This window comes from Rhineura floridana, chromosome 9 (genome assembly GCF_030035675.1).
Source record: "Rhineura floridana isolate rRhiFlo1 chromosome 9, rRhiFlo1.hap2, whole genome shotgun sequence".
Taxonomy (NCBI): domain Eukaryota; kingdom Metazoa; phylum Chordata; class Lepidosauria; order Squamata; family Rhineuridae; genus Rhineura; species Rhineura floridana.
Window position 1 is genome coordinate 78,147,639 of NC_084488.1, and position 12,390 is coordinate 78,160,028.

At 41.5% G+C, this 12,390-nt stretch overlaps 1 pseudogene; it reads left to right on the top strand.

Moving 5' to 3' along the window:
• Positions 1–11,487: 11,487 nt before the first annotated feature.
• LOC133364658 (5S ribosomal RNA) lies at positions 11,488–11,606 on the top strand (annotated as a pseudogene).
• The last annotated feature ends 784 nt before the right edge of the window (positions 11,607–12,390 follow it).

Sequence of the window (12,390 nt, forward strand, 5' to 3'; positions counted from 1 at the left end):
TCAATCAAACTTTGGCTGTACACATGTCAAATACAAAGTGTCAGCATCCATTTCCACCAGTTTATGCATTCCAGGACTGGATACTAACCCCACTGTGAATTTTTCAGGTGGTTTCCCTATGTTTACTCTTGTAGAATGTCTTAAAGGTACCAGAGCCTCTGCTCTCTCTGCCCCCCATCTGTGCTTGTGCTTGGCACAGCCTGCGCAGGAGCTTCCATTTCCTCAGCCTTGCGTTTCTTTGATCTGCGTTTTGCACAAATGAGCTCATTCAAAGCATCTCTGAGAGGTATTTGTGTGCCTTCCACTTTAATGTCAAGATCTGGCTTAAATGATTGTTTTTCTGTGTCATCTGACCCTGTAAGAACAACTGTTTCCCTTTGATCCCAAGGTTTTTCTGAGACTTTAATGCTTCTGCTCAGAAGTAACTGCTGTGTTTCTGGACACCAAACTCTGAAATATGCATTCTGAAATCCCAAAACAAAACCTTGTTGTGCTCTGGGCGCAAGCTTGCCCCTCCTTTTTCCCTGTGGAATGTGGATCCAGCACCTTGCCCCGAATTTTTGAATGTGTTGTATTTTTGGTTTTCTGCCAGTGATTTTCTCATAAGGAGACATTCCAAGTGCACTGTGTAACACCCTATTGTGAATGTAATTCACATAAAGAATTGCTTCTGCCCAGAAAGAATTCCCTAAACTGCAATCCATCAGCATGGCTCTCATTGCTTCCTGAAGCACCCTATTTTTTCTCTCAGCAGATCCATTGGAAAACGGGCTAAAAGGGGCTGTGAAAGTCTGGCGTATTCCCTTACTCTCAAGGAAGTCACTTAACGCTTTGCTTGTGAATTCCCCCCCTTGATCTGAATGAATCGCTTTCACAGTGACATCATGTTGAGTTTCGATTCTCTTAATGAACAGTTTCAGCTTCTGCTCAGCTTCACTTTTCTGCTTAAGCAAATAAACATGAGTGTATTTCGTAAAATCATCAACCAGTACCATAAAGAATTTCGCACCTCCTCGTGAAGCATTTATGGGCCCTGATAAATCAACATGAACTAGCTGGTAGGGAGCTGTTGTGGTTCTTTCAGCCTCCCAGTTAATTGGTGCAATAGTCTTTTTAGCTTTATGACAAGAATCACAATCCATTAACTGTCCACAATCTCTTAAATGCATGTCTTCACTATGCATTGGGGTTTTCTTAATCGTGTCAAGGTTTGCATGCCCCAGCCTTTGATGCCATTCATGAACGCAGCCCTGATGTACCTGTGCCTCAGCGTTTAACACAGCACACCCTGCTTGACTGCTCTTTATTACAAACTGTGAATCATTAAGGCTTCCCTGCAAACACACTTGATCTCCCCTCATTATATAACATTGGTCTTTGTGGAACAATATAGAAAAATCACAACTCACCAGTTTTCTGACTGACAATATGTTATGAGCCAATTCCGGAACAAACAGACATTCTGACATTATCCCAAGTTTATTAAATCTCACCAGTCCTCGGGCTTCCACCCTTTTATGTGAACCATCAGCAAGTTGCACAAAATCCTGCACTTTTTCTGAAGTGTAAAACAAACTTCTGTCTTTAATTAATATATGGCTTGCCCCGCTGTCAACAAGCCAGTCAATAGGTGCTAAAGTTTGTTGCTTCTGTTTACAAACAAAGTTCACACTTCCCTGCTTCGAGCCTCCGTCCCTGGAGTTTCGCTTGACTGCACAGTCTTTCTGGAGATGCCCACGAGCCCCACAGGCAAAACAAGACTTCAGCCGCTGCTGCTCCCGCTTGTTTTCCTGTCTGCAGCTGCTTTCTTCTTTCAGCTTGGCTCTTTGCTTTTCCTCAGCACTTTTCGCCTCTTGTCTCCGCTGCCATTCCTGGGTCAGCTTTTCCTCAATAAACGCAACGTTCAGACCTCCGTCAGGCATGGCTTCGAAAGCCATGACCATGTTATTCCAAGTCCCATCGAGCGAAGCCAGGATCAGATAGGTCTTCTGAACTTCAGAGTGTTCGACGCCTCAGTCCGTCAGCTCAGCAAACAGGCGTCTGAATTCCGTGAGATGCTCACACATTTCGCACTCACCCGTGAAGCGCATCTGGTAAAGCTTCCGTGCCAAACACAATCTAGATCCTGCAGTCTGTTGCACATGAAGAGCCTCCAACACGTCCCACATCTGTTTGGCGTTTGTAACATCTCTCATGTGTAGCAGTTGAGAGTCAGATAGAGCCAGAAGTATAAAAGCTTGCGCCTTCTGATCTCTACGCGTCCAGGCTGCAGTCAGTACCGCCGGAGTGGGTCCATCTATTGTGTCCCATAAATCCTCTTTTATCAGCAAAGCCCGCATCCTCGGCTTCCAGCTGCCATAATTCTTTTCCGTCAATCTTTCCATTGGCAAGCCTCCCCCAGACAGGTTTACAGCCATGTTGCTCACCTCTGTCTGGTACAATCAATCAAGCTGCCCTCTGGAACTCCATCTGCCGTTCAGACCAGCAACTTACTCCCGTGTAATGCGCTGTGGATCTGGGCCCATAACCCTGTTGACCTGTGTGCGTTGTTGCATGAAACAGCATACATTACGTTGGAGTTAAGTTGAGCAAGAAACTTCTTCAGAGCATAAGAGCATGCTAAGAGTCTTTTATTAAGACATTACGGCTTAAGGCTTTAAGATCCCCCCCTCTAGGAGAGAAGTTCTCATTTCAAAGACATTACACAGAAGACCAGCCTCACAGTTCAGAGGCATAATACAGAAGACACAACTTACAGACTCTGTTAGAACTTTCCCAGTCTATCAGATGGTTACCATAGCAACGGCCTTGGCAGCCCGTTCCCAGACTGGGCAAAGACATAACTCCCCTAGTTACAGTTTTGCAGACTTGATGGAAAACAGACTCAGTGACAGTGCGGTTCAATGGTCAACAGTTTTGCGCTAGCTGCTGCTACTCATGTGACAGCCATCCCAGCATGCAGTGCATTCCTGCCCTTACCAACAGCCCGCCCAACATGCAGCCTTTGCGCGCTGCTGCGCTGCCACCGCTGCGCCTCCCAGCCGGTCCCAGCTGCTCCTGAGAAAGCAGCCTGTGCTGCTGCTGCTGCTTGTGCTCAACCAGAGCCTCTGCTGCTGCGCTGCCGTGCATCTCAGCTGATCGCGATCTCGATTGCGCCTCTTTCAACCCCCCACGCATTGAAAGAACAGGCCTCAAACCAAAGGTAGGTGAAGACCAGCTCATCTGGTGTTGCGTGAGGCCAAATGAAGGCGGGGGGAGAAAAACTCTGCTCTGTGCTCTGTGTGTGAAAGACTGTTGTGCAAAATGCCGGTATAACAGGTGAAAGGGATTTTTGAAATCCGGAATGAAGCGGTAGCTTTTTAATCCGTTAAACTAAGATGGATTTGTGTATGTATGCTTTGAGGGAAGGAAGGCCTGCTTCACTCTTTAGAAGTGCACCAGGTGTGCTGTGTGCTACAGACAGGAGCAGGCTAGGGACTGGTTTTGGATTATGTCGAGTTGGTCTCTGCACTGCATACCCCAAATTGCTGCTCCATACAAAAGGTGGGACACGATCTTAGCTGCAAAAACTTTTAACGTTGGTTCTATTAGGCGATAGCCCTCAGTATGGTAAAGTTTCTTTATAGGCCCTGATAAGCGGGCAGCTGAAGATGTTAGATGGGTGCGCCACAGGGTATTTTCAGAAAAATGGATGCCCAGATATTTAAATGAGCAGCATTGTTCTATCCGATGGCCATCCGCATCCTTGGTTGTCTTCATGCATCATGACAGGCCCAGATTTAGAGATGCCTAATTATTTGAACAGTTCTAGTAGCCATGTCAGATGTCTGCTTGCTTCAGAAGCTGACATATACTCTGTTTCTATAGAAGAGAGTGCTACAGTGTCTTGTTTCTTACTTGCCCAGCTGATCACTGAATTTCCATAGAAGAAAATGTTTCTACTGTTGGATTTTCATTAGCCCACCTGGAGGGGGAATGGGTTGATCTGTCAATCAGCTGAAGCTGAAGCTGATTTTTTTAATTTAAAAAAAAACAGTCAAGCTGCTTCCACCAGGTTTTACAGTAAAAAGAGGTAGGGTTTGTCTAGCATCATGTGCCCCTGTTTTCAGAAGAGAGAGGTGAAGCTGGCAGAACAGTTGAGTGTGTTCCTACCCTAAGGCTGCAATCCTCTACCACTTACCTGGAAGTCAGAGCACCATTGAACTTAATGGGACTTATTTCTTGGTAGATGTGTAAAACTGCACTGTAAAATGGAGAGAGAACTGTGTTGTATCCAGGTATAGATGGAAAGCTTTGTATGCAGGTGTGTGTCTGTGTAAGTTGTTCAAGTGCCCTTCAATTCTTTTACTTTACAAGGTATTTAGCTGTGAACCAGGGTGAAATAGAGGTTAAAATTCAAAGATGAGGAAAAGTGACTTATTTTCCTGCTGGTCTGGTGGCTTTTAAAGCTTAAAGTGGCCAGGAGTTAAATGCCGCTTTAAAAAGTGTTAAATCCCGCTTGGCTGCCTGCATTCAGTGAATGGGTGAAGAAGACAGGCAGACAAAAGCCAGCATCAAAGGGCCACTGCAGGACTGTACTTTACAGAATCACACATAGCAGGCATCTGATACAAAGTGGCAATCTAAAGGATGTTCATCTTTGTTTCTTTTATTAAGGCTACCATTTGTTCAAAAACAAAAAATGGTAAAATGTCAATCCTTTAGTGTAAACACTTTGTATGTGTGTGGGGGGGGGGAAATTGGCACTCAGAGTAGTGAACGTTAGAGAGATGGAAGCGGATTAAGAAAATATCTTGCACAAAGCAAGTTTAGGATTTGATTTTTTTAAAAAATAAAATCAATGGTATTACTGCACCACATGAAGCAAAGAAGGAAGCTTTGTTCTCAGACTAGAATCCAGAAATGAGTACTTGCTGTATTATGTCTGCATTTGGTCACAGAAGGCCATATTTAGAGCTGAATTGCTCAATGTTCCAATTCATATATGCTTTCTTAAAAGATATTGCTGAAACTGTGAAGACAGCAAATGTGATACAATTCAGAAAGAAGAGTTATGTAGGCCAGTGACAAATATGGCTCACCGTAAAGAAATGTAAGACTGTTAAAGTTGGAGTCAGGCGCTAATCCAGGGAGTATATGGTCAATGGAACAATCATTTGGCACAGTGCTCAGGAAACAGTTAGGAAGACTGTGGTGCCAAAAACATCTGAAGTTATTTTACAGCTCAGCAGGTATCTTGGAAATTGCATGGGTTGTACAAAGGAGGATAAATTTACTGCACTTGCTTGAACAGCCTGAATCAGTTTGACTGCAATCTTAAAGACACTTTCTAGGAAGTAAGCCCCATTCAACACTATGCAATTTATTTCTGAGTAAGCTTATTGGAGATGGCCAAGTTAACTGGGTTAGGGAAGGTGCTGAGCAGCAATTCCTTGTCACATCTACAGCCCTACCACTTCCTGTGCATGTGTGTGGGAGGAAGGTTTTCTTGTAAAAAAACATTAAGCACAGGAGCTTGGATTGAGCCCCTCATCAAGAAATGAGCTAGCTTTGGATCCAGTGGTCCATTGGCCACCCTGTCCTGCTCCCATCCTCTTTTGGGGCTTTATGACAGCTACTACAAATGCCCTACAAATTTGTCAAAATGCAAACAAAATTTGGGATGGTCTTTCACAGTCCAATCCACTTCCAGTGTAGCTTGGAAGAATTTGGTAACGTGCCTCAGAGGATGGATTGGACAGTGAAAGAACAAACTAAATTGTGTTTGCATTTTGACAAATTTGTAGGGCAGTCCAATATCTCCCCTGGTGCATTAACTACAGCTGCCCAACAAAGCTTGGAAAAGTTACTTTTTAAAACTACAACTCCCATCAGCCCCAGGCAGCATGGGCACTGGATTGGGCTGATGGGAGTTGTAGTTCAAAAAAGTAAAGTTTCCAAGCTCTGCTGCCCAATTTCCCTGCTTTATAAAGTTTGACAGAAATATCTGTTGTCTATAGGTATATTCTTAAACAGCAAAGTTTTTTGCCTATTAGTGAATATATATATTGTTCTAAAAATGCAGCTAGTGCTAAGGGAATCTGGACATACATGCACAGTAAATACACATAAAAATAGGAAACATCTATATGCAATCCATTACCTCACCTATTGATAAAAGACTTTTAACTTTTATTAATATTTATTTATTTACTTTTATTTGTATTTATTTAAAACATTTCCATACAGCATGCTGTTGGTTAAAATTCTATGGTGGTGCACAACAGTATAACTGCACTCTGATAAAACTAATACATGAAAAAACAAGAAAATAACAGCATTGCACAGAAGCCAGATATCTAAAAGTTTGGTATTAGTGCCCAGCAAATGCCAATATCAAAAGAAGGAAATAAGAATGTGGTGACACTTTGCAAAAGCTGGCCACATGGTTTCTTTATTGCCAGCATCTTGCAGTTGCTAGTATGGAGGAATATTAATCCACCACTTCATATATGATCGGAGCTTTAGACTGTAATCCTATGCCACCTTACCTAGAAATAAACCCCATTGGAATCAATATGGCTTACTTCTGAGTTGCCATGTATATAGGATTGTGCTACAAAGCACTGAAGAACAAATCATTTCCTTTACAGAGGCATGGATCATAAATGTAGATATATTGCCCAAATAATGTGTACAATAGACTGCCTCCCACAAGAAATCCTCAAACAAAAGTTCTAAAATTCAAAGAGCTCTGCTACAAGCCTAATGTGTACTTGAACCAAATCAATACAAATGTGTGTTTGGAAAGTGACAACAAAACAGAATGCTCCTTGAATAGTCAGTATTTAAACTTTGTGTAGACACAAAAGTAATGTTTCAGTACTTATTGCTCCAGTTTTCGGTGCTTCTTCTACACTGGACAGTTTTTCCTACTGTGCAAGAAGATGGGGGAGATTACAAGAGCCTGTAAAGCCATTTAACATACATTTAAAAAACATCATGTTTACCAACAATCTGTTCTGCACTCTTTTTATGCATTTGACAGGAAGTGCTTGAAACAGCTATTGCCTTGCAAACTTTTTCATATCTGCCCTGTCCTAGTGAGAGAACAGCAATTTCTCACTTACGTTGGTATGACAAGATGGAACTAACATCTACAAGCAATATCAGCATAAATGATCATCAGCACTTGCCATGCATCTGTCTCCTACAATATGCACTTCTAAAGCATTTTAAGATACATTGGTAATTGTGGAAGAACGTTAGACTGTGTACAGCTGGCTCTCTGCTTCAGATAAGAACATATCCCCAATCTTTCTTTATAAGGAATGTAAAAAACAGACAGAAGTCTCTCAGTTCTTTGGCTTGAAAATGAAGATATCACTCTTTTGCTCACAGTAACTTTGCAGGCATTTTTACACAGAATATTTACTGACATAGGCCCATCAAAGATGCCCACAAGAATGTTACATTATCAACCTGTTCTCTAGTACTTGTGGCATCTACCTACAAGTCACACTCTCTGACCTAGAATCTGTTTTTCCCTAAACGAAAGATGGGCAGATGGTGGGTGTCCCAGGCATTTTCTTCATATTATTCCAGGATGTGTGCTAGGACTGATCCTTTTGATTTTATCCTTAGTATAAATTTAAGTAAGGTCGACCCAGTGAGCAACGGCTGTGAAAAAGGCAATTCCATGCTAGGAATCATTAGGAAACGTATTGAAAATAAAACTGCTGATATTATAATGCCGTTATATACATCTATGATGCAGCTGCATTTGGAATACTGTGTACGGTTCTGGTTGCCTTTCTTCAATATGGATATTGTAGAGCTGGAAAAGGTTCAGGAAAGGGCAACCAAACTGATTAAGGCAGCCTTTCCCAACTAGTGGGCCACCAGTTGTTGTTGGACCACAACTCCCATCAGCCTCAGCCAGCATTGCCAATGGTCAGGAAAGATGGGAATTGTGGTCCAACAACATCTGGTGGACCACTAGTTGGGAAAGGCTGGATTAAGGGGATGGAGCGACTCCCCTGTGAGGAAAGTTTGCAGCATTTGGGGCTTTTAAGTTTAGATAAAAGATGAGTAAGAGGTGACATGATAGAAGTGTATAATATGCATGGCATGGAGAAAGTGGATAGAGAAAATCTTTTCTCACTTTCCCCTAACACTAGAACTCGTGGACAACCAATGAAGCTGAATGTTGGAAAGTTCAGGACAAACAAAAGAAAATACTTCTTCACGCAGGAGTACACAGTTAAATTCAATCAATCAATCAATTCCTTTATTTGCTTATAGCCATAGGCCGTTGCATCATATAAATAACAGAATAAAAACAATCAAACATGTTTTGGCTCAAAGGGTTACAATAAAAGGGTAACAATAAAAGAGCAAAAAATGCCAGTTTAAAAACAAAAAAAATACAATTTGAGGGTTTCACCAATTTAATTTCATAGAGAGTTTATGTACGCAGTTCTGTGCTTTTTAGCAGCGATTGCATAGTTAGCTACTGCAATTGTGACCTGCTTATTACTATCCATTAATAGCTCTATTACTAATTTGGAATTGGGAGACCCCCTAAAGGTACTCATATAAGAAGCTAAAAATTTTTCCCTAGGTTGCTGATAAAGAGAACATAAGAGCATGTAATGGACTAAATCTTCAGGTACTTTACAACCAAAAATACAGAGGCGTCCAGCTATCGGGATGCCCTTGTATCTGCCCTCTAGCATTGCTGAGGGCATAGTTTGGAACCACAATTCTGTAGAGGCTCTGCGCAACGGAGCGCAGGTCAAACTGGTAAGATAAGCAGCCAGGGCGTGGTTGAGTTTAATTTGAGGGTACCAGAGGGAAAAGGAGGCTGCCACAATTGATGCTCTATCTTGGTAGGCATCATGATTAAATATCCAATTGCGTAACTCAGATGGATTAAAGCTTAAAAATTTGGTTTGGGTAAGATCATAAGTTATTAATAACTCGATAAATTTAGAGGCCCATTCTCCCACCCCCTGCGAATCCTGCCAACAGAGTTTTGTGAGGGGGGAGTCATTCATGAAAGATGTTCTTTTCCTCACACAGTTAAATTATGGAATTTGCTCCCACAAGAGGGAGTGATGGCCACCAACTTGGATGGCTTTAAAAGAGGATTAAAGAAATTTGTGGAGGAAAAGGATATCAATAGTCGTGATAGCTATGCTCTGCCTCCACCATCCCAGCACTGTGTCTACTTTAATTTTTTCTTCTTCTGCCACCACCCAAACTGTCGGGTTCCTGGGAGTCCAGCAAAATTGGGGAACAGCAAGGCTCTTGTGCCTTTAACATCTCTGTTGCAGGCAGAAATTAAACAGGGCAAGCTTTTTCAAGTATGGAAATACAACTATGGGGAAAGCTTCATCAGTTGGGGAAAGCGTCACCTGTTCACCGGTTAACATTCTGTCTGTCAGACATCTTATTGCTTGTGCATGTGTGCCCTGATTTTTTTTTTTGACCCTCCACCTCCACCTACAAAAGAGGGTACAAATGTACATATGACATAAGCTGCATTCAAACTTTATGCAAGTCCTATTGGCACCCCTGCAGGCACCAGCAGTAGTCCTTAACGGCACCACGTTAGTTCCCCTGCCCAGTCTTGCAGGGCTGTTGTAAAGATCTGAAGCTAAAACTACCAGTGATGCTCAATTGGAGTGCAATTAAACCAGAGCTAGCAGCCAAAACACCGGGGAGGCTAGCAGAAAGAATTTACCATCTCTGCTGCTCCCCAGTATTTTCCTTTTGCTGCTGCCAGTATCCTCTGGAAGAGAGATGAGAGAGCTAATTGTACATCACCTAGACTGGTGAGAACACCCCACACTTTCTGAAGTCTTTTTAAGCTGTTGTGGCCCCTTTAAAAGTAGCAAGATTAGAACTAGTACTGTGGATAAATCTTATTTTGATTTGTTTATTGTCCTATTATTGTTGTTGTTTTGTTTTGTTGTTATTAACAACTACTACTACTACTACTACATTTATATCCCATCTTTTCTCCAAGGGCCTCAAGGTTCTTCCCCTCCCCATTTCATCCTCACAATAACCTTGTGAGGTAGGCTAGGCTGAGAGGCAGTGACTGGCCCAAGGTCAGCTTCATGGCTGAGTTGGCATTTGAACCCTGGTCTCCCAGGTCCTAGTCCAACACTCTGACCACTACACCACACTGTACTTGTATAACAAGTACAAAGCAAAATCAAAATTAAGGTTTGATTATCTAATTGCAATATTGAATTAATCCTGTGTTTCTTGTTTTAGTGACCTTATTTGAATTTGTTGTATTTTTTGCAACTTTTTTTTGGTAGAATATGTATTTTGACTGTTTATTGTGAGCTGCTTTGGGTACAGTTTACTGTGGGAATGTGGCAAATAAACAAACTTAAATTTAAACATAATTGCATGCTTCTTTTCCTCCTACTTCTTAAAAGAAGTGATTAAAAGAAGTGAATGTATTCCGCAAAGCCTTGAAGACCTGGCTTTTCAGACAGGCCTTTGGGACTTCCGGGGAGGGTTAATTTTCAGGACTAACTGCCTATTACTCTGAACTGTTATCATTCCTATTTATAGTTTCCTTGTTATATTGTATTTTATGTGTATTTTATTGTGCTGCATTTACTGCAACTGATTTGTACGTCGCCTAGAGTGGCCATTGGCCAGATAGGCGACACATAAATTAAATTATTTATTATTATTATTATTATTATTATTATTATTATTATTATGAATGGCCAAATGGCAGGAAGAGAAAGGGTACAGGAGCCTCTCCCCCACACTTTCACTCGGGATAACAGCTTTCAAAGGTGCTTTACATTTTTTTTAAAAAACCCAAGGAAATAATCACACAGCTGAGAGTCATGAGCAATTTGAGCCATGAAATAATAAACAAATGCTCTGATCACTCAGAAAGTGTTATATAAAATGCAAGTGTATAAATTGAGGATTTATTCTGTCTGGCATGTCATAATTTCCCCTGGTATTATTAGGGAGTTGATAGGTTCATCCACTCAAAATACCAATCTTTTCCCCCCAAGGTTCTTGCAATTAGTTTGTAAATAGCACACAGCTGTTATAGGCTAGTATTGAAATGCAAATTGATGCCCAAATGATTGGAACATCTCTGAAGCAGTGACTGGAAGTAGCATGTTTCTGGATTAGCTCAGGGCACTTCATGATGTTAGTGACTGAACTGATCTGGAATTGTCCAGGTGAATCCCAGAATCTATAATAACTTCTCACAGTATGGCTGCCAAGTATGGAGTCTTCAAAGACCAAACTGAGGTGGGTAGGAGTTGAATCCCATCTTCTGGCCATGCCTCAAATAACCTGTACATCCACTGAGTACAACTACTTCATGTGTGGCACTAATGAGGAAGGATCCTACATGTAGCTATTGGAGATATGCCCAGTGAGCATGGTCCCCCTTCCCACTTTCATGCATTTGGTAAGTGATTCCTTTGAACACCCCTATAGTAACTATATGCCTATAGCTATACCACCTTGAACACACCAGATCTCGTCTGATCTTGGAAGCTAAGCAGGGTTAGGCCTAGTTAGTACTCGGATGGGAGACTGCCTGGGAATACCCAGTACTGAAGGCTTAGAGGAAGGCAATGGTTAACCACCTCTGGATACCTCTTACCAGGAAAATCCTATGAATATATCCAAAAAAGATTCAAAGGATCACCATAAGTTGTAATCAACTTGAAGCCATATAGCAACAACAACATAGTAGCCATATGATACAAATAACCTGTGCAGTGTACTTGAATCTATGTGGGGTGAACTGGTAAACATAAAAAGGGTGTACTGTGTGAACCAGCCACCATGCAGAAGTAGCTTTGAGCAACCACCATATGACACCTGTACCTTGAGAAACAACCCTGATAGCACAGAACTATTTAGTGTGTAGTTAACAGCAAACTGTGTTTTGATCTCTCAACCGAGCTTCCAGGGAAGTAGGGGGCAGTTGCTTCAGAGGTTGGGCATTTAACTCAAGCAATATTAGTAAGTATATTGGATTATATTAGCACTTAGATTCTTTTGTCTTCCAATACTTTTTGAGACAGAGTTGCAAAAAGTTTGATTGAAGCAATACCAGAAAGTGTTCTTTATGCAGGTTAAGTAGCAACGGGAAACATCTTAATATCTAACAAGGGCCCATTATACTGCATTGGCTTGCTTCTGCTATTCTTTTGGAACATCATCAATGGGTAGATGATGCAAATGCCAGTTTGGATGTTATCTGTAGTTTAATTTATTATTTATTTATTGCATTTGTATACCACCCCATAGCCTAAGCTCTCTGGGCGGTTTACAACAATTAAAAACATTAAAAACAAATATACAAACTTAAAAACACTTTTTAAAAAAAAAAAAAAAGCA